Source organism: Aythya marila (genome assembly GCF_965140915.1).
Source record: "Aythya marila genome assembly, chromosome: 2".
In the NCBI taxonomy this organism is placed as follows: domain Eukaryota; kingdom Metazoa; phylum Chordata; class Aves; order Anseriformes; family Anatidae; genus Aythya; species Aythya marila.
The window spans coordinates 146,916,319-146,936,802 of NC_139043.1; positions in this window are offsets into that span (position 1 = coordinate 146,916,319).

Genomic DNA, 20,484 nt, shown 5'->3' on the forward strand with positions numbered 1-20,484 from the left:
ATCACTTTTTGGAGGATAGCTCAAGGCAGAGTTATATCAGCTTTCAGGGGAGTTTGTGGGGTGCTGGTGCCAGGGCAAGTCAAACAGTGGTATGGTCACTGAAAGGATGGGTGAGGAGAGGGAAGTCGTTCTTTTAGCAGAAATGAGCTGTCAGGCAGTCATTGCATCTCTGGGGACTGTATCCTGTGCAGCAAAATGAAAGCAGTGAAATCAAGGAAGAAGGGCAGCAAGAGCAGATAATCACCTCCACATAACCTCTCATTGTCAAGCACTGCTGAAAAAACGGGCTGAAGTGCTCTTCAGCTGAATGGAAGAATGAATGTCAGAGGGGATCCGCCTTGGTAAGACCACATCCCTTTCAGGATTTCATGTTTACAGCAGAGTAAGGAAGATTGTTTGGGCTGAAGCTTAACAATGTAAGGATTTAAAAGCTTGACTTACACAGTTGAAGAAAAGGCTGTAAGGTGAGTTGACTACTGCATGCAGGTACGTTGAAAAGATCTAGCCTGAGTAACAAAGAACATGGAGAAGCAAGCAGGATTTTCACCCTGCCTCCTAGAAAGTCATGAAGGGTTCCAGTAGCTGGAGTGGAAATGTGATAAATTCAGCCTTTAAGCAAGATGCATTTTCCTGGGGGTAAGGATGATTAAACACTGGAAGAGTTTGCCAAGTGAGAGGAGGATTCACTTTGCTTAGATCCTTTACAACATGATTAGATCTGTTTATCAAACCTATGCCTTAATCCCATTTCTGGGGAGAAATTCTATGTTCTAAGTAAACTAGAGATGAGGCAGTTGTGAAGTTTTCTCATCAATGACTTTTTCTTGAACGGGAGCACATCTGTCTAGGTACATACCATCACTAATGACAGCTCTGGTGCAACAATATCAGAACTGGTTATTCCTTTCTGCAGCACACACTGCCTCAAAAACAAGGTGAGGAGAGTGTTGGAGGACCTATGGATTTCTCTTTTTTCTGACCCTACATACATGTGAAATTTCACCAGTCAGATAATTTGACAAGCAGCATTGGAAGAGTGTCTCTTTCACCTCTGACAGACATGAGGTCACCCCTGAGTGCACGTACTCTCGTTTGCAAGCATTGCATCTTCTCTCCTAACCCTGATACGAGTGGTAGCTTTTCTCAGTAAACTACAGAGGCCCCTGAGGACCCACAGCAAGAATGAGGTCAGGTCACCTTGCTGCCAGTGTCTGGGATGAGGCATGAGGTGAGCAAGTGAGAGACTCTCCCACATAATACATGAGACTTGACAAGTCTGAATGTAGCCAAGTAGGTTTTAGACCTTCCAGGGATTCCCTTAAGCAAGTTGATTTCCATCAAAGGTGACACAGCTAATCTCTTCTACCCTGTGCTCTTCAGGGAAGGGGAGAGGAGCAGAAGCATAGCCTGGCCTGCAGAGTAGTTCATACCATGGCTAATAGCATGCTTTCACTGCATTTGGCCTCTTTGCCCTATGCAAGGGCTTCACACTCTTCTTTGCCACAAGCACATCAGCTCCTTCTCCAACTAAGAGAGAAAAAGAAGGAGAAAAGAGGCAAATTAGACATTCCCTAGTCAGCAATCCTTGCAAAAAATATTCTCTTTCGGCCAATGTAAAATGAAACTCTAAAACTTGTAAGATATCAGACCAATAGACTTTTACACTTGTGGAATTGTTATAGCATCCATACCGGCACTAATCTCACTATGAATGGTTCAGATGTTTTGAATCATCCAGGCAGTATAACACCAACTGCTGAATTTCAGCCAGAATTTCACCCACATCAATCCCAGTATATTCAGTTCAGCAGATTGCTTGGGCAACACCTTCTTTCAGCTCAGATATGTATGCAGACAGATCCTTTCCGTTTCCTTTGAGAAGGATGGAGGAAAAGGCAAAACAACAACAACAAAACCATCTCCCTCAGTGCACCTCCCTCCCCACCCCAGAAAGTTAGCAAGGAATTCTGAGTAATTTGCATCAGAGGCGCTTCCATTTTATGCAAACTGCCATAAAGTGGAAAATACCAGGTGACAGCTCCATACTGGAGATGCTGCAGCCCTCAGTGGGCTTATATAAAAAGCCATAATACACATAAAAGTCTAATGTGCCTTCAAAATTACCTCATCTTTTATTTAGAGGTTATTTCACCCTTGTCTTCCTTTATCGCTCTTTATACGAGTGAAGTGGGGAAGCTGGACAAAATTGAGGCAATTTAGGTTACTAAGTGGAACTAGAGTTTATGGTCAAAGTTAGGCTCTGGAGGAAGAATTCCCCACTGCCACCCCCACAGACAACCTAAAGCTCTGCAGTCAGCTTTATTGAGGTGTTTCTTCCCAGCTCCAGCCCCCACCCTCCGCTTGCTGATAAGGTTTGCCTACTAAAAGAGGAAAATACAAACAGAAAGCTATGGAGGGCAGCTGGATGAAGGATAAAAATAGCAGCGGGGCTTTTTGTAGTGGTGTCCTTTGTACCATTAGAGAAAATCCTGGCAGCATTTCTCTTTCATGGGGTCAGCATCTCCAAAGGGAGCTACACACACATGCACACACATACATGGATACAGACACATAGAAAAGAGGCTGTCGGCTGAGTTTTGGGCATGTCAGAGCCATGAGTTAGAAATCAGCTTGAACTAGGCAAAGACAACACCCAGGAAAACAGTGGAAAACCCCTCCTGGAGCACAGGGCAATGGAGGATGCAGGAGATAAGTCAGTTCTTCTGCTCCCAGCTCTGACCTGTTTGGCAGCCTGAACTCACGCTGTTTTCCCCTATCTTTCTGTTGTCTCCCCTCCACCCCTCACCTATTTTGAGGCTATTTGGAGCAGACCGTCTCTCTATACAGCACCTGGAAGACTGATTATGATCTGTAGCCTCTACTGTAGCATAAATAGTGAGACTCCAGTTGGCTCCAAGGTCCGCATAACTTTCTGACTACTGAGAAGTTAAAAGTTCCTACTTGGAAAAAAAAAAAAAAAAAAAAAAAAGCTATTAATTTTAAAATTAGCAGTAGCAGCAGATCCACAGCTAATATTTTCCTATTTAAAACAGAAACAGTGCCAAAGAGCAAGATGGAGTCATTGACGGGAAAAAAAATGCCGTTATTATTTTTTCTTCCTCTCTAGAAAATACTTTATATTCCCAGATAACCCTCTTATGCTTGCTGGTATAAATTATCCCTGAATTTATGGGGATTTAGGCAGCATTTGCACAGAGATTGATTGTCTCCTAACGGTCTGCTGTAACCTTCCCATGAAGCTGCTAATACTGGGTATCTTCCAATAGATCCCAGTCCCAGGTCTGTAATTCCCACTCTCATCCAGCATTTCTATTGTATTCTGCTCCTCTGAAGGCATTTTCAAACGACTACTGAAACATAATCTGACAATGATATCACTGATGCTCCCCCCTCATCTGGCTAGATTTGGAAAACTCCCTGCAAACTGCTGAGCAAGCAGACTTTGCTGGCTCCTGTTTCTTAAGGGGATGGAAGAAAAGTGCCAGATCCAAGTATCTAAACTCTGACTTTCAGAAGAACTGAGTTATGCAGTGAATTCAAAGTCTGAAAGCTCAGTTCAGATATAATTTAAGTGCAAACTTGTGTTTTCTGGGATACACATAATGGCACAAAATCAAATATTTTCTTAAGCTGACTGAGAATTGATTTACTTCCTTTAGGTAAATATTCTTTGGTTTGGTTTAGAGGATGACACAAGTGTAGCTTAACTCAGTAGCTAATCAATAACATAATTTTGATCCCTAACTAAATGAAGCTTGATAAATATCAGACACTTTTAAATTGTGTTTAATTAGTGTTTATGCATGTATTTGCGGGCTCTGATTCACAAGCTGTGGCAACTCCATGCTGAAGTAACCTAACCTTGTCTTTCTGCTAGAAGTTACTGCCCCATGTCCATTTCAGAGGCAGCAGATAGGCCTCAGACATGCAAGGGTCCGTGTGTCCTCCTCCTAATGGAATGCAATCTCCTAAACCTTATCACAATGTCCACCTTCAAAGGGAGTGATGCCAATGATGTTGAGAGGAGGAGAGAAAGGGATGTGAAAGAGGTAGCTGGGGAGGGGCCCAGCTTTGAATTTCCAACTGTGGGTAAGAGGTGGTTAAGGAACAGCTGATGAGGATGATGAGTGATGCAGAAAGACGTCAGCATGGGGAGCGATAGAAGAGATTGCATCTGTTTCCTTTAGAGACTATGCCAACAAGGATTGACATAGTGGAAACCTATAAAAGAGATGATAATCCAGAGAAGTTATGGCTGCCTACCGTGTCTCCTAACACTGAAGCTCAATAGCTCCTAGCAAACCAGAGGCAATTGCACTTAAGCAGATGGATATTTTAAAATTAAAAACACCTACACAACCCATTCTCAACGCAGATCCCTTGTGACACCAGAAAATGAAGTGCAGCCACAAGCTCCTTCCTGGTCAGCCTTATGGAAGAGGTGACCATGCTCTGGGGAGAAGGAAGGTGCAATTCCCTGAGCACAAGCCATACCATGCCTCTCACGCTCTGGGCAGCAGCAGGTCCTGGCCTGCTTTGTGCACTGGCACAGACACAGATGGTCAGACAGAGAAATGAGCCAGAATCCAAATGTGTGAGATCCTTATCGAGATCCAGCATTGTGCTCACCAGGGAAGGAGAATGGGAAGGCAGGAGCCAACAATATGTTGGTGGACATTACAAATAAACAAACTCTAGGGACATGTTCTTCCTGTCTCTTTCCTACTTCTCTTCAAAAGTCACTAATACAGGGACTTGGATAGGTGGATGTGGTGGTTTTACTCTGCTGAGCTGCTGAACTTCTCCACAACCACTCTCTCACTCCTCCTCCTCAGAGAAGAAGAGGGAGAAAATACAATGAAGAAGGGCTCTAGGGTTGAGATAAGGGCAGGGAGATTTCTCACCAATTATCGTCATGGGCAAAACAGACTCAGCACAGGAAGATTAATAAAATGTATTGCTTATTACTAAGACTAGAACAGTGAGAAACTAAAACCAAACTAAACCCACCTTTCCCCCCAACCACCCTCTTCCACCTCCTCCCCCCAAGCAGTGAAGGGGAATGGGCAATGGGGGCTGTGGTCAGTCCTTGACACTTCATGTGTCAGTCTCCGCTGCTCCCTCACGGTCCCCCTCTGCCCCTGCTCCCCATGGGGACCCTCCCACGGGATGCCGTCCTTCCCGAACTGAGCCTGCGGGGGCTGCCCACAGGCAGCAGCTCTTCAGGAGCTGCTCCCACACGGCTCCGTCCCACGGGGTCCATCCCCCAGGAGCAAACTGCTCCAGCACGGGTCCCCCATGGGTGGGTGGCAGACCCCCTGCTCCTGCGTGGGCTCCTCTCCATGGGCTGCAGCTTCGGCCCGGGGCCTGCTCCTATGGTGACTCTCCATAGGCCACAGCCTCCTCCAGGCCACATCCACCTGCTCCACGGGCTGCAGCGTGGAGATCTGCTCCATGTGGGACCCATGGGCTGCAGGGGGACAGCCTGCTCCACCAGGGGCCTCACCACAAGCCACAGGAGAACTTCTGCTGCGTGCCTGAAGCACCTCCTGCCCTCCTGCTGCACTCACCTTGGAGCTGCAGGGATGGTTCTCACTCCTCTCTCTCCCATCTGCTGTTGTGCAGCGGTTTGTTTCCCTTTCTTAAATCAGCTCTCCCAGAGGCCCAAGCAGCATCACTCACTGTCTTGTCTCTGACCAGCAGTGGGTTCCTTTTAGCTGTCTGGATCTGGCTCTGTTCTGACATGGGGCAGCTGCTGGGTTCTGCTCACAAAGGCCACACTTGCAGCCCCCCACTACCATAACCTTGCCATATAAGCCCAATATAATGAACTGCTGGCCTGACTGCAGTTCTCAGCCTTTGGTACTTCAAAATTGAAGCTTATAACTATTTCATCCCGATGGAAATGATCACAATCCCACCAGTTTACCAGCTCTGTGACCTTACAGCTTTACTAGATGTAGCAGACGTACACATAGTGAGTACTGGACTAGTGTGGGAAGACCACAACCCATGGGCAAAGGAAGATATGCTCCTAAATGTGCAGTGCTGCCGACGTAACCACATTGGCCCTTAGGATCCCTGCCTGGAAAGCTGCAGTGCTGGAAGTCCACACTTCTTTGTGACCTGACATAATGAGAGAATGCATTTATTTATCAAGCTTTGTTTTAAATAAATGTCAATATTTTTTCCTCTAGGCTCTCCTTTCTTGTTTTGTCAGAAGTAATGATTATATCATAGCCAATACTATGATGCAAAATTAGAGGCAAGTAAATACATCAGAAAGGTGGCATCATCTGAGGAGATGTGACAGCTGCTCGCATTAGCTCGAATATCTTTCTCCCTGAAGTCTGACCCTAGGTGTAAATTGGAGAAGCCTGACAGGACATAAAAAGGAGTACTAGCCCGTTGACCCAGTTTTCATAGAGAGCAGTGTATATTATTATTTAGCCAGCTGCTGTTGATAAACCAATCCCATGTGAGGTTAAAAATTATCCAGGCAATTACTGGTGACACAGCAATATACTAGAAACCTGCCCGGCAAACCTGCACAGCCACAGCTACACTGGAGGGAGGTGTGGTGAGGTGTGATTTGGGACTGAGATAACTCTGCTGGCAGATGTCCTCAGCACAGGGGCAGCTCCACAGGCTGCTGCCTAGGTGGATTATTTTGTTCAGGAATGGTAAAATCAGCGATACCACAACTACCTTCTTTTGTGATAAAGTGCCGTGCAAAAGCTGCGTGTACTGTGCTAAAGCCTCCAGGAATATCAGTACTTCTCAGCAGTAAATAAAGCACTCCTGGAACTACTGCATTGCTGCAGGGAAACCACTCCCCATGGGAAAAGATCTAATAAAAGTGGTATTTTGTCTATGGAAACTGCAACAATGCGAAGGATTTCTGCCAGAAAAAACTGTGGCATGGAGAGTGCCCACTGCTTCAGGCCCCAGCAGATGCAGTTGCACCTGCAAAAAGTTCCCAGCAGAGACTAGAAGGAATGTGCTGAGATAGCATCCTCCGTACCTGTGCTGATGATGCCACTCCTGCTCACCACCAGCTCCTATCATCTGTGCTGTGGATCGCAACGCTGAGCTCCAGCAGCTTGGGTTCACACAGCGTGTTTTCTCCAGTGACAAGTCTGGTGCAGCACAGGTTAGGCAGCAAGGATATATATATATATATATATATGCAATAATTTTGTTTTTATGTACAGTGAAGGACTGTTTTAAATCACCCAACTGGGGTGTGAGAGGCAAGGATTTATATGTTTTCATTTTTTAGCATTCCATTTTTAACTAAAACATATTTCTTTTTTATTATTATTATTTGATGTGTTGCAGAGCCCCTGTGGATACCCAGAAATAAATAGTGATATAGCTGTTACTAATTCTTCTAAAATTAAGCGACCTACATGGGAAAGCTTTTTCCCTTTAACTTAAGGCAAGAACACAAATGGATAAAATTATATAGGCATAACTCTCTATTCTTCTTGGTTTCATCTGTGTCATTTGGGAAGAGATTTAAGTTCAGCCAAGACAGTCCAATTTCTGCTGAAAAAAAAAAAAAAAAGAAAAGAAAAGAAAAAAGGTGTGAGATAGATTACAGTTATACTATACAGTCTAATGCATTGGTATTAATGGTAATGGTATAATGCACCATATAAAAAAGAATCTAATTCCTGTATCTTCTATAACAGCTTACATCTTGATTTCATGCAAAATTGGAGTAAGCTATTAATAGCACTGGACTTCCTAAAGATTTACTCTGTATTAAAAGAGATCCTCATCTACTTTAATGTGCAAGCTGCAAATACTGCTCTAATATAAACACAACTGAACTGTAAACCAGCTCATTACATCCCAGATCTGAGCTAAGTAATGAGAATGTTACGTTAAAATGATCAGAGCACACAGGTTTTCCTTTAACAAGCTTTCCTCAAGACTAGCCACCTAATGAACGGGGTTTGGTCATGATACGGAGCCATATTCTAAGAATTATTCCAATTTGCACTAGCTTACAGAAAGCACACATTGGACATAAGCCCTGTGTGGGGACACACTGTGTCCCCACAGTTTACCAGCTCCGTGTGGTCCATACCCCATGAGATACCTTCTGTGTAAAGTGCTTTGGTCACATCTCCTGGGGACACCCAAACCACACTGCTGCTGCTTGTGGCACAGCCTAATGATAACGTAGTCATGAGGAGGTCCCCTGATGAGAAAAAAAAAAACACTTTCCCTACCCCTGAAGTGACCCAGAAATGATCCTAGCAAGACCCTTCTTTTCTCAGTGATAGTTTGCAGTGGAGGCCAGGTCCAAATACCACCTAAATCAAATCCTCCCTGGTGGCTCTGATGGCTGTGCCATTACTGTGTCTGTGCTGTGGTGGCACCCAGATGCTACCCATTGCCAGTTTGTCTTTGACAGGCACCTGTATAAATTGCCGTGGGTTGGAGAGGCGGTCCCAGCTCCTCCTCTGCTCCTGCTTTTGTCCTGCAGAGATTGTGCTTTTCACAGCTCGGCTATTAAGGCAGATGGCTGCCTGCAGAGCCCAAGGCAGAGGGACAGATGGGCTCCCCTCCCCACTCATAGCTACCCTCACAACTACAAGCAAGCACTTGCTGACCTTGCCTATTTTCTTGTCTGGAATCAGTCCAAAAAAAACTCTACTATGGCTTTCATTCTTGCTTCAGTTAGGAAACTTATGCAAACCGAGACTTATGCAAATCTTAGTTGTCCTTGTCTACCAGCAGAGACCCAGCTCGGGGCTTGCCATAAAGCTGAGCTACTCCCAAATTCATTGGTGCTTCATCTTCTTCTGAACTTAAATTGCCCTCCTACTGCATTTGTCCCAGTTCTGATTAGGCAAGGAAACATTCATGATTTCAACTCTATATGCATGAAACAGCACATTGCCTGTGTTCACTTAGTGATTACATATATTTTATGATACCATAAATGCCTAGAGGAGCCTCCAGGATCCATGTGCCCTGGGAGAAGAGAAGGAAAGATGGTAGGGAATGTAAAAGAAAAAATAATATGGGAACACTATGACTTCAGAGCAAACTGAAACTGGCATTGGTACTAGCTCTCACACAGGAAAAACTCTGTCCCATCAACTGGTTGCCAACTTGATCTTATGCTGTTCCCCTGGAGGTAGACCTAGGAAATTATGGAGGGAGAACAAAATTAGAGAAAATAAAACAAGTGCTGCAAAATACTGGGAATTTTCACACCCACTCAAGTGTGCATGTGTGCACACACACAATGGCAAGAAGGGAGTACCTGTGCTGAAAGACAACATGCAGAACCTCAACGAGGGCTAGCTTCTGGAAATCCCTTCTGACCTAAACTATTCCATGATTCAAGTCATGAAAGTAGGATGGGCAAAAATATATATATACCCTTCATGGTGAGAGATGAGGAAATCACTTTGGTCCCTTTCCAAAGTATAGAATCTCTTCCCCAACCTGTGCAAACAATTTCAGACATTGATGCTGTGGAAGACAGCAAGCAGACTTGGTGTGACACTGAGGCCTTTGCATTTGGACCAGAAAGAGTTGAAACTATCTGAATATTGCACCAGAGCCACTGAAAAGAAATGCTCAAAATGACAGACCCACCCCAAAGGCTTGTGAGCTTCAGCAAATCCTTCAAGAAGCCTAGTTTGAATCAGGAATTTGTGACAGAATTCCAAGTCAACAGCTTTACTGTAAATATTTTATGCTGGAGTCAATCTGTTTGCTTCCCTCTTTTACAGTAATGCTGCATTGTACCCTCTCCTTTTCCAAACCCCTGCCCTTTGCACTGCTTTGCTCCCCTATACCCTTCCACTCTGAGATGTCAAACCAGTAAAAGAAGCGTGGACGATCGCATCCAGCAGAAACAGGAGCGGAGGAGATGGGCGGCCCCACGGCGTGTAATCGCCAAGCAATATATTTTGGTGTCATGAAGCTGATGATTTCTCAGTAATGACAGGGCAGAACTGCTGGACTGAAGAGGAAAATGATGCTGGCTTTTAGCTCACAGAGCTCTTGACTCACTGCTGAGCATAAATCCCTCACCTGCTTGCTGAAGTCAATCCTGCGTCACTCCAGCTGCAGGAATCATACAAATGACCCATTACCAAGTGAAAGCTCTTCCCAACTACCTATTTGGTCTTCAGATCAGGAGATCTGTAGGTGGAAATGGAATGCAGCCTTGCCCATGGGGTTTGCTGTAAAAAAGGGATTACTTAGGGAATGGAAATCCAGCACAGAGATTGGGAATGTAAGAACCCCTCTTTAGCTCCCCATCAAGAGTGGGATCAGCTGGTTGGACCCACAGAGCATCACTGACGCTGCAGAGCTGACAAGCACCCTGAGGCATGCCTCCAAGCTCCCAACTACCCACACTTCCAGCTTTTTCCCAGCAGACTCTGCCTAAGGCAACCAGGGGCACCAAAGTCAGCCCTCAGGAATAGTACTGAACCATCCCCATCTCCCAGACTTCCCTTCCCACTCCCCTTTGGACACTTCTCCAGCCCAGAGCCATTCACCCTGCAGCCTGTTTTTGTATTCCCTCTGCAGGAAGCAGCGTTTCTACCAGCCCAAGCCTTCCAGCTCACTTGTGCACAGGCTGCTGGCCTCTATTTACACGCCACCTCCAAAGCATTCATCCGGCAAACAGTCTGGAAAACGCCAGCTTGCTACACTAACCTGCATTTCTCTCTTCGTTCACCATTCTTAATCAGTGTTTGGGAATGTATTAATGTGGGGCTAGGCCACAGAGTTTGCATCTGGGCTTTTGTCATGTTCGGAGGAGCTGAGCCAGCAGCAGCGCCTGGTGCACAGTCACCCCTTCTTTACGTAGCACCCAAAACTGGTGTGTGGCAGTGACCCCCTCGCAGAATTCCCTCCTTCTGCCTAAATGCATGGAGTCACTGTGATATTTTCCCTTGCTTTTTTTCCACTCTAAGCCACTGAACAGTCGTTTGGCCGAGATGATGAAGCTGTGCAGAAACTACCAGCATTTCTAGCTCAACCAAAGTCTTTGCCTACAGGCAATGATGTAACACAAAGGGAGCAGTGAGAGTGGAGGAGTTAAACAACATTAAATCTCTCTGTAGCCACTTTAGGAATGAATATATGAGCTAGTTATCACAAGGTTTTATGTGTACGTGTGATAGATAGACAAGGTGCAAGTTTGCAGCAAGACAGTTTACCGCAGGCCCTGAAATAGCTGCAAGGTCAAAGAGAGGTGGCAGAGGGGACTAAATGACCTCCCCTGCTCTTCTTCAGGTGGCCCATCTCACCAGCATGGCAAGCTGAGGTCTGAATTTCCAGTGTGTCAGCTTCAGTGGTGCAGTCTCTCCTACACACTGCTATTTGGGAGACAGACATGTTCATTAGTATCTACAGCACTGAAGGTGCAAAGGGGTCCTGAGGCAGTTGAAAGGGGCACTGAGAAATGTATCTGAGGCATCTAGGAGCTAGCCAGCCTTTGGTACCAGGCCCTATTTCACCAAGTGCTGGCCTCAGCAGAGGCTGTAAAACCTGTGTGAGCAAAGCAAGGCAAGTGAACTTTAGCAAAGCTCTGAGCTGCCACAGTGCTCCAGGTACTGAGGTCTGATGGTTTAGACCTGCTCAGTATCTGTCTCAACCATAATATTGCAGGCATGTAACACACCTACACACTTTAGTCTCTCATGTTTTAATTGAGTGACCTACAAATGCGTTCTCTGATTTTCCGAGCACAGAAAAGCTAGGGGCTATTGGGAATCGCTATAATATAACATAATCCAGAAGATTTCCCTTTCCTGGGCTCCTGAAGAACACCATCTACTCAGTGTTTAGCAAACAGCAGCTTCAGGGACTCTGAGGAAAATGTACAACAGCAGTGCAGGAGGAAATGACCAAGCATGCAGGTGTAAGAGTGATCCTGTACCTCCCAATTGGAAATATCAATACTAAATTCCATTGTATGCACACACACAGAGCCTTTGGCTTCATAGATGTAATATCATCAGGGATTATCCTCTGGTATTTTGGGTGGAAAAATAATAAGGGAAGTTGAGATAAGCATAAAGGGAAAGCAGAAATACTTTCTGGTTAAACTTCAGAGCACTAATGAGATATTAACTGTATTAGCACATTATTTGTGGGGACTGGCATAGTTACCTACCTAAACTTCTAATCACATGTTGATACAACTTGATTTTCTGAAGCATTAACTCATATACTTGTTGTGGTAGTATACTAAAAAGTAAATATGTTTTGAAAAAAGACCACACAGTCCTTAATAGAGAACAGAGATAGATGGTCCTTGATGTAGCATATTCTGGTTTTTCGTTTCTGATCTCACCAACTGTGAGATCCACCTCATTCCCTTTTCTTCTCATGACACTCACAGGAGACTACAGCTACATTAAGAAGACCCAGATGAGAGCTGCACTGGTACAAGAGGATTACCCTCAATCCTTTAAGTATGGTTTGGATTTGCAGATAAGTCCCAATGGGAGTGAATAGGAAGCAGAGATGTCTCCTGTTCCCAGTCACACAAGCCACAATAGGGCAGAGAAAAACTGGGGCTTCGCCAATTCCCGCACTCTATTCCTGCATGCGGTGTGGGACTATCTACCTTGTCCCCCCAAACTTCCCTCCCCACTCCCTGTTGCACACATCACAAGCCATTTTAGAGCAAAGACGGGCAGTACTCTCAGTACAGCATACTTGGCCCTGCACCTTGGGGTCTGGGCATGGTTAAGTGCCTTTGCAATACAAATGATAACAGTGACAACAATGGTTGCAGCTCACTCACGACCTCTTCTTTCCTTTCTAAAGCTGGGTGTAAATAAAGTTCTTATCTTCTAAGAAATACCTCTGCCATCCCTGACTAGGTGATAAGTAGAGAGACACTCTTAACTGCTGATCAAGAGGGAGGAGAGTGATTAGCATCCTCTGGGGAACACCTTGTTGATGACAGCTGCTTTGCATTGTTGAGGGTGTAAGGAGCACCTAAATTCCTCCTCCACAGAGCTCTCAACTGCTGATGAAGTCAGTTCTGCATTAATCCCTCAGCACACTGCTTGTCAGGCTGATTTCTGATCAAAGCCTTTCTTGCCACTGCAGACATAATTGCAACCCTCTGTAACCCTCCCCAGTTTGAGAAAGGGACATAGTGTGAACGTCAGGAGGAGAAGGGACTGGACTTGGGTAACACCAATAGTCTTCTGAAGTAAGAACAAAACAATAATAAACAAACAAATGAAAATAAAAAACCTACAGAGGGACCAATTTGTAGGAAGGCTAATATAGGTCCAACTATTTGAGGAGTTTCCAAGTAGAGGGCTGTTGTCTTAATTCCCTGCTAACTGGGTTTGATAAGCTGGGTCTTAGCAGTCACCTATCAATGCACAACCACTTCTGGAGACTTAGCCTGGTTTCTGCCATGCACAAACTTAATTAAGACAAGGAGGACCCGGCACAGTGAAGCAACACAGCTCCTACAAGGTCAAAGCCTGTACTAGCACACAGGCTTGCTGAAGCTCGAGCTTAACCCTGAGGAGCAGATCAATGCAGACCTGTGGGTACAACCCACTGCAAAAGATATTCGTGTGACTCTGCACTCATGCTGAAATCATGTTTGTTGACAGCAGCACTGCAGCCAGACCTGGGATGGTTAGCCTGGGTAGTGCTGTGATGCTCCCTGCCATCTTCTTGATGAGGTCTCCCCAACCTGGGTGATAAAACAAAGATATAAGCACACGCCCATTAAGGCTTTCTCTACTCTCCAGGATCAAACTGTGCTTTAAACATCTCAGAAAACAGCTGGGGGAGAAGGTATCATGCCTTGCTCTCCTGGCAATGGTGGGTCCCAACGTTGTGTGGGTTTAGTTGCACAATATGAGAAAAAAAATGCCAACCAGACCAGAAATACTTCTATATCTAACAATATCCTACATTTGAATAGTGTTGAAAGAAAATATAACCTCACACTTTTGATTACAGGCCACGTCTTATATTAAGCAGCCCTAGCCCATAGCAATGATTTCCTTTCTCCCCTCTTTTTATACATTTTACCTCCTTATATTATTACTCACAGGAAACATCCATTTTCAAACGTGGTATTTCCCTTTCTAATAAAATGCAGCAGGAGGTTCCACAGGTTAATTATAAATTGGTTTAAAAAGCATTTACCAAGAAGTGCTTTAAATCCATTTCCCTTAATTTCATTTGATGCAGCATATGTCTTGCAGCGCAAAGGGGAGATGCAGCGTTATTGCCACTATCTGCCAGATGAACATGTTCATCATCAACAGTGCAGGGAGTGATAAGTCCCTTATCTGATACAGAGACACAAAACATTCCCTCTTTCTTATCAACAAATTGAGTTATCAGCCAAGTGAAGTAGTTTTTGGTAGCCTTTCTGACTGTGTTTTGCTTTTAAATCCATACTGACAGCAAATGTTCATGGATGTATTTCCCTCTCTTATGCTCATTTCAAAACGCAGCCACAGCCACAGATAAGAAGGCTTCATCTCCCCAAGACGTCTAGTCTAAGTGCTGTTAGACAGTTCTGAATTTGCTCTGATTGCTGGTAAACTAAGCTACATGGAAAGAAACAAAAGTGATGCCAAGACAGTCATACAAAGAGCTTGGAGGACCACAGGGCTGTACCAGTGCACTGCTCAGACCTGCTGGCACGACTACCCCTAATTTCTTGGGACACACTTTGCAGTGCTGTCCCTTAATTCAGGGTGCCTGCTTGGGAGTGTTGAGTCCCAAGAAACCTTGGAAAGTGCAATCCCTTATCTAGGCAAGGCAGTACTTTTGCTATACCTGGCCCATGGGCCCAAGCAGACTCACAATTGATTTTGCAACAAAGTAAAGTCAGAGAGAAGTTAGGGTTGTTGGCCACCCAACATCACCAGGAGACTGTAGCAGCTAAACACACATACAGGCTTTTAGGATTGAAGAGTTAGAAGCCATCTGCTGCCTTTGTAGGAATTAGTTTGATGGGATGTTCCCCACCAGTGTGAGCAGCCGGTCTGAAAGGCTTTGTGCAGGAAAGTGCCCATGAGGAAGGTTTTAGCACCGCCCTACCTTAGCAGAGGGTGAATGCATGTAATTGTTAACATGTTGGAGTCAGCATCATTTTGGTTGAGTGTGGTGGGAAAGTTAACTACAATGGCATAGCATTGGAAAAAAATTGTGCTTGACTGCACTTAGAGGGTAACTGTGCTCTGTCCCAGCTCACATATTTTTTTGAATGCGATTGATCTCTTCTATAAACCAGGCCAAAGATGGCACGACAGCAGAAATTCACAGATACTGCACTTAAGCCAGAAATGTTTCTTCTAAATACCTACAAATCCTGCAACAAGCTCACCTTCCTCCCTTCCATAAAGACATGGGCAAACAGGAGCTCCACAATTAATGAATTAGTTGAAGACAAGACCATCATCATTTCATCTGCTGAGCAAGATGTGTAAAACTCGTGAGTGCTCTCAAGCTTGCTCAGCACAGATCCAGCCAACCTCAGCACCAGCACAGCCCACATTCACCAGCAGCTTGGAGCAGAGCTATGCACTTTGCATCGATGCAGGTGAGCAGACTGCGTGGGTCCTTCCACCTCCCTCAAAAATCAAACACCACCAGCTAAGAGCTGGAACAAGAGCAGTAACATCTTCAGTGCTCGGTGTTTTCCACAGCACATGCATATCTGTTTTTTTGTTTGTTTGTTTGTTTGTTTGTTTTAATGATTCTCTCTCCACAGGCCTACTTTCTTTCCCAGAATGTTTCTCTGTGGCTGAACCTGTTAATTTGGTGGCAATCAGATGCCTCATCTCTAAAGCAGCTATTTTGCAACCAGCTACATTATTCCTGGAAGGGTTATATACTCTCACCTGTTTGTAGAAGGGACAGGCTAGTTGGATATTAATTCTCGAAGAGACAAGAGATAATTATAATAATGGTCCAGCTGACAATAGTTTCAATAGTTTCCAGCCTCACTGTCAGCTGACACATTCCTTCCTCCAGATAATATCTGATACAGTCAGATATTTCTGAAGCTGTGCCTCTACAGGACGTGCCATGAGAACTGCAATGAGGTTGGCGCTCCTCTGGTCTCATACCAAATCTGTAAGGGAATTGCTAGAGGAGGGGCTGTTTATTTTTCTTGGACATTAGTACAAAAGCTGCCTAACAGCTTTCAAAACTTTCCTGCCTTCCAGCCATGCTCTGGAGCTCTTTACCGCTGCAGGTCTGTGTGGATCTGTAGGTTCTGCAGATGCCCCAGCGTCTACAAACATGGGGACAAAGAAAGATTCACTCCTGCTGCCTCCCAGATGGCATTCAGCCCTGATCAGGGTCTTCATTTAAGAAATTTTCCTTGAAAATTTCCTTGGCCACTTTCATGGCCAGTTAGGTGGAAGGGCTGGTGCTCCCCTAGGGAGGAGGCTGGGATCACATACAGCTCTAAAGATCAAGGCTTTAAAAATTGAAGAAAATCTTAACAGTGTAGGTACCTGAAAGGATCACTAAGGAGTTGCAAATAGCCGTAATGCTTTAAAGAGGGCTTAATCAAGCAGAGCTGGGATGTCTTGACAATCTGATAATTGCAACAGAAAATTCAGAGAATGCAGAGGCCACCGAGGGGCTTTCAGGGCCAATTGTTCTGAAATAGCTTTTCTTTTTCTGTTAGAAGAGAAATTTAAATTAATCAGGCTTTCAAAAATAACTGTTTATCTTTCACAAGAGCCTTGAAGATCTTCTCATTTATCATGCACTTAAATCAGTGCAGATTTCCTGTAATTCGCCCTTAATCCACAGCTGGGCAAAACTCTCTCCTATCAAGGAATGCCAAAACTGCTGGTGTCGACTTGGTCCCTCCCAGCCATTCCTGTCAAAAATGTTCATCTGTGGAGGAAGGGCTGATTCAAACCCTACTCATAATTTGGGAGTTGCTTCTATGGGACTTAAACTAATTTACAGGTACTGTATTTAAACACCAAAAATATTTATCATTACATAGCTGGTATTGAAATTGTGAATAGTTGTGTACACATCTGAGTAGTTTTGTGTAGTTAAGAATAAACTAATTAAGGGCTGTCCTGTTTGAAAACAGCCTAATATTTGGTATCCAACTAACTGTGATGGTTTGAAAGGACTGCAAAGGGAAGCTGTCTGTAAACAAAGTTAAATTAACAGCTGTGGTAATTTTATCCTGAAGCAAAAAAGAGGTAAAAGACTACACATGATGGAAAGACCAAAGCTGGTGAAAATGATTTTGTTCTCTGTATTCAAAATTAGTTGAAGATGTTTTCCCGTGTTTCGTTCCTGATGCCACTTTCAATTTTACAATTACAAAGAGTAAAGATAAAGCAGAAAAAAATATATATACAAATACATGCTTGTATGCCAGACCTCCTTTAAAACCAGTTAATATTCTGATTTCACTAATGACTTGATTTCATACGCAGTGTCAATTAAAAAAAAAAAAAAAAAAAAAAAGCTATGAAGCATCTAAAGGTTTTGGTTGAATGAAAGAAAAGAAAGAAAAAGATGGAAAGAAGGAAAGAAAGAAGGAAAGAAAAAAGGAAAGAAGGAAAGAGAAGGAAAGAAGGAAAGAAGGAAAGAGAAGGAAAGAAAGAAGGAAGGAAGGAAGGAAGGAAGGAAGGAAGGAAGGAAGGAAGGAAGGAAGGAAGGAAGGAAAGCAAGCAGGCAAGAAAGAAAGAGAGAAAGAGAGAAAGAATGAAAGGGAAAAAAATGAAAAGGAAAGGAAAAATGAAAAGGAAAGGAAAAATGAAAAGGAAAAGGAAAAGGAAAAGGAAAAGGAAAAGGAAAAGGAAAAGGAAAAGGAAAAGTCAGTGCCTGTCCTGGGTAGGGCAGTTTCAAACCTCCTTTGGTCTGAGTTGAAGACTGCTGTTCTCAGACCAAGCCAGAGGAACAGTTCAGGCTCTGTGCTATTTCTCTTGGTGACAAAACTTATTTTCTGGGGTTTCAGTGGGTTTCTGTGAGGGCTATAGTCCTCATTGCTGTTCTGAGGGAATAACTTAATATCAGAGTAACACCATTTTTCCACAGCCCTCTCCCCATTTATTTTTCTGCTCTTCCCTTCTGCACATGGGAATAAGTGGGCAGCACTATCCTGTAGTGAGGCTCTCCGACTGGCACATCACAAGAAGCCTGGCACAGGGGAAGAAGCTGCGACATTTGCTGCCAGCCCTCTCGGACACAGAGCTGTGACGGTATTGTCATGCTCAAGACCTGCAGCCTATGGCCAGGGTGCAGTGATGGGATGATGTACAGTACACAGACAAGTGACAGTGCCCTCCCAGATGCCCTCATTTCTCCTTCACGATGGGGAAATCCACTGAGAAGGTGCTTGTCAGCGACCAGCATGAGTCTTTCTGTGCCTGGAAGAGGGGGGCTAGGAAGACGTTACTAATTTAGTCAATGCTGCACAGCTTGCAGAAACACTGTCAGCTTCTGCCTACACATATCTCACCTCCTATTGTTAAAGAAATTACAGCCGCTGAAAGAGATGAAAAAGTAACACGCTTCTTTTTCTATTAATAAGGCAAATCCTTTTGGCCTCTGAAGTGTGGGTCTGGTTTCTTGCCCTGGTCCTTCAGGGCAGCTGTGGGGCCAGGATCCCTGCAGGGATGCATAGGTGTGCTCAGTCTTAATGGCTCGGAGTGCAAGCACCACTTGTTTGGGTAAACCTCTCGCCAAGAAGTTAGGATTTTCTGACCAACTAATACCTAGTTAGGTATTAGTTAGACTCTCTGGTGGAAGACCAGCAACCTGAAAAGCCATGGAGATATCAAGTGAAGATTTCAGCAGATACTTCTGGAGGTAGCTCCAGTTTTCAGATGGCTTTTTGGCCAGCGAAAAGGAGATTGCAGGTGTCCCCTGGAAATACAGCACGCAGCAGGTGACGCGGGCACGTGTGACATTACGAATTGTCTCAGGGGTTTCCAGCCACAGAGAGGTGCGAGAGGTTTTTCCACCATCTCCACTTCACTCTCAGTTTCTGCTTTCGTTTCTGGTTCTCACAGGTTCCCCCTCTGCCATCACACGTAAATTCCACCCAGGCTTCCCCTGCCCCCTCCTATTTTTCACCAGACCCCCTCCTCCCCCCCCATGTTAAAATGCTCCCTTTGACTCTGCTGTCTCCTTAACGTAATTCTCGCGTATTTATTCCTCACATATAACAGCTATTTTGTCAAAAATGGCCTTTTCACTGGAGATTTATACTTATTGTTTTCATACCTTGCCCTGTGTGCTTTCACAGACGGGGCTTGACTTAAGAAACCAGGGCAAACCACCATGTAAGGACTGCTGCGGGATGCCCCAGCATTGGCTCCCCACGGAAAAGCGAATTTAGGGTCTGCGTGAGACCTGAAGAAAACCTATAGAATATTTTAAAGACTGTTTCCTCTGAAGGCCGTATTGTTTCAATAGCACTTTTCTTCCAGTCCTCCTTTCCTGTTTTCCCATTCATATGAGCACGGGGTATTTTAAGAGTCCATCTGCTCGCGTTACTTATTCCTCACTTCAAGTCATAATCCTCTGTGATACTGCAGTTAATTGCTCCGCGTGTGATTATATTGCTTCACGAACAGGATTATGATTTTCAACCCTATCAGTACCGGAGTAATTTCAAATATTTCTGCTGTTACCAGCTCCAGCTGAATTTCGACAGCTTTTACAATTCTGAGGGTAATCACTGCGTTTCGGGCTCTTCTGCTGCTGTTCTTAGATAAAAGCACCCATACCAAGTTTTACACTAATAGCTAGATTAATTTGGATCTTGCACCCTCCTGGCTGACTTCAGGCCTGCCTTGAGTCACGTTATTTCCATTCACATCAGCGAGCTCTACTACACGAGAGTGATGCCTTTAAAAATAGCACGATGTATTTTAAGCCATCTCAGAGCAAGGGTAAACCCGGTTCTTAAAATGTCAGTAGGTGAAGCATCCCCGTTATGACTACGCAGCAGCTCTTGGCTCTCGCTTCACTCTTTCTGCGTGGATCCATCCCTCCTTTGCTACCCGACAGCAGAGGCGGGATGGCAGAAAGCGCCCCAAAGTGCACTCGGGGACATTTGCTTGGTGGGGAGTTGGACGGTTGTAGATGTGCTTTGCTGGAAGGCTGCTCAGCAGAAATGGTCATTTCCCGTTAAAAATAATAAGAGTATATATTGTTAATAAAATAATTAAAATAAAAAAATAAATAAATAAATAGTAAAATAGTGAAAATAATATATTTTCTTTTTTTTATTATTATTTTTATTTTTCCTTTTTTTCTTTCTTTTTTTTTTTTTTTTAATTTTCTTTCTGGGAGGGGGGTGCTGCGGGGGGGAGGGAGGGGCAGAGAGAGTCGCAGGTGCCGGGGAGGGGGTGGGGGGGGGTTCGCGCTGCCTCCCGCGGGCTCGGAGCGGCCGGGAGGGGGCGCGATGTCCCCACGGTAGTGGCG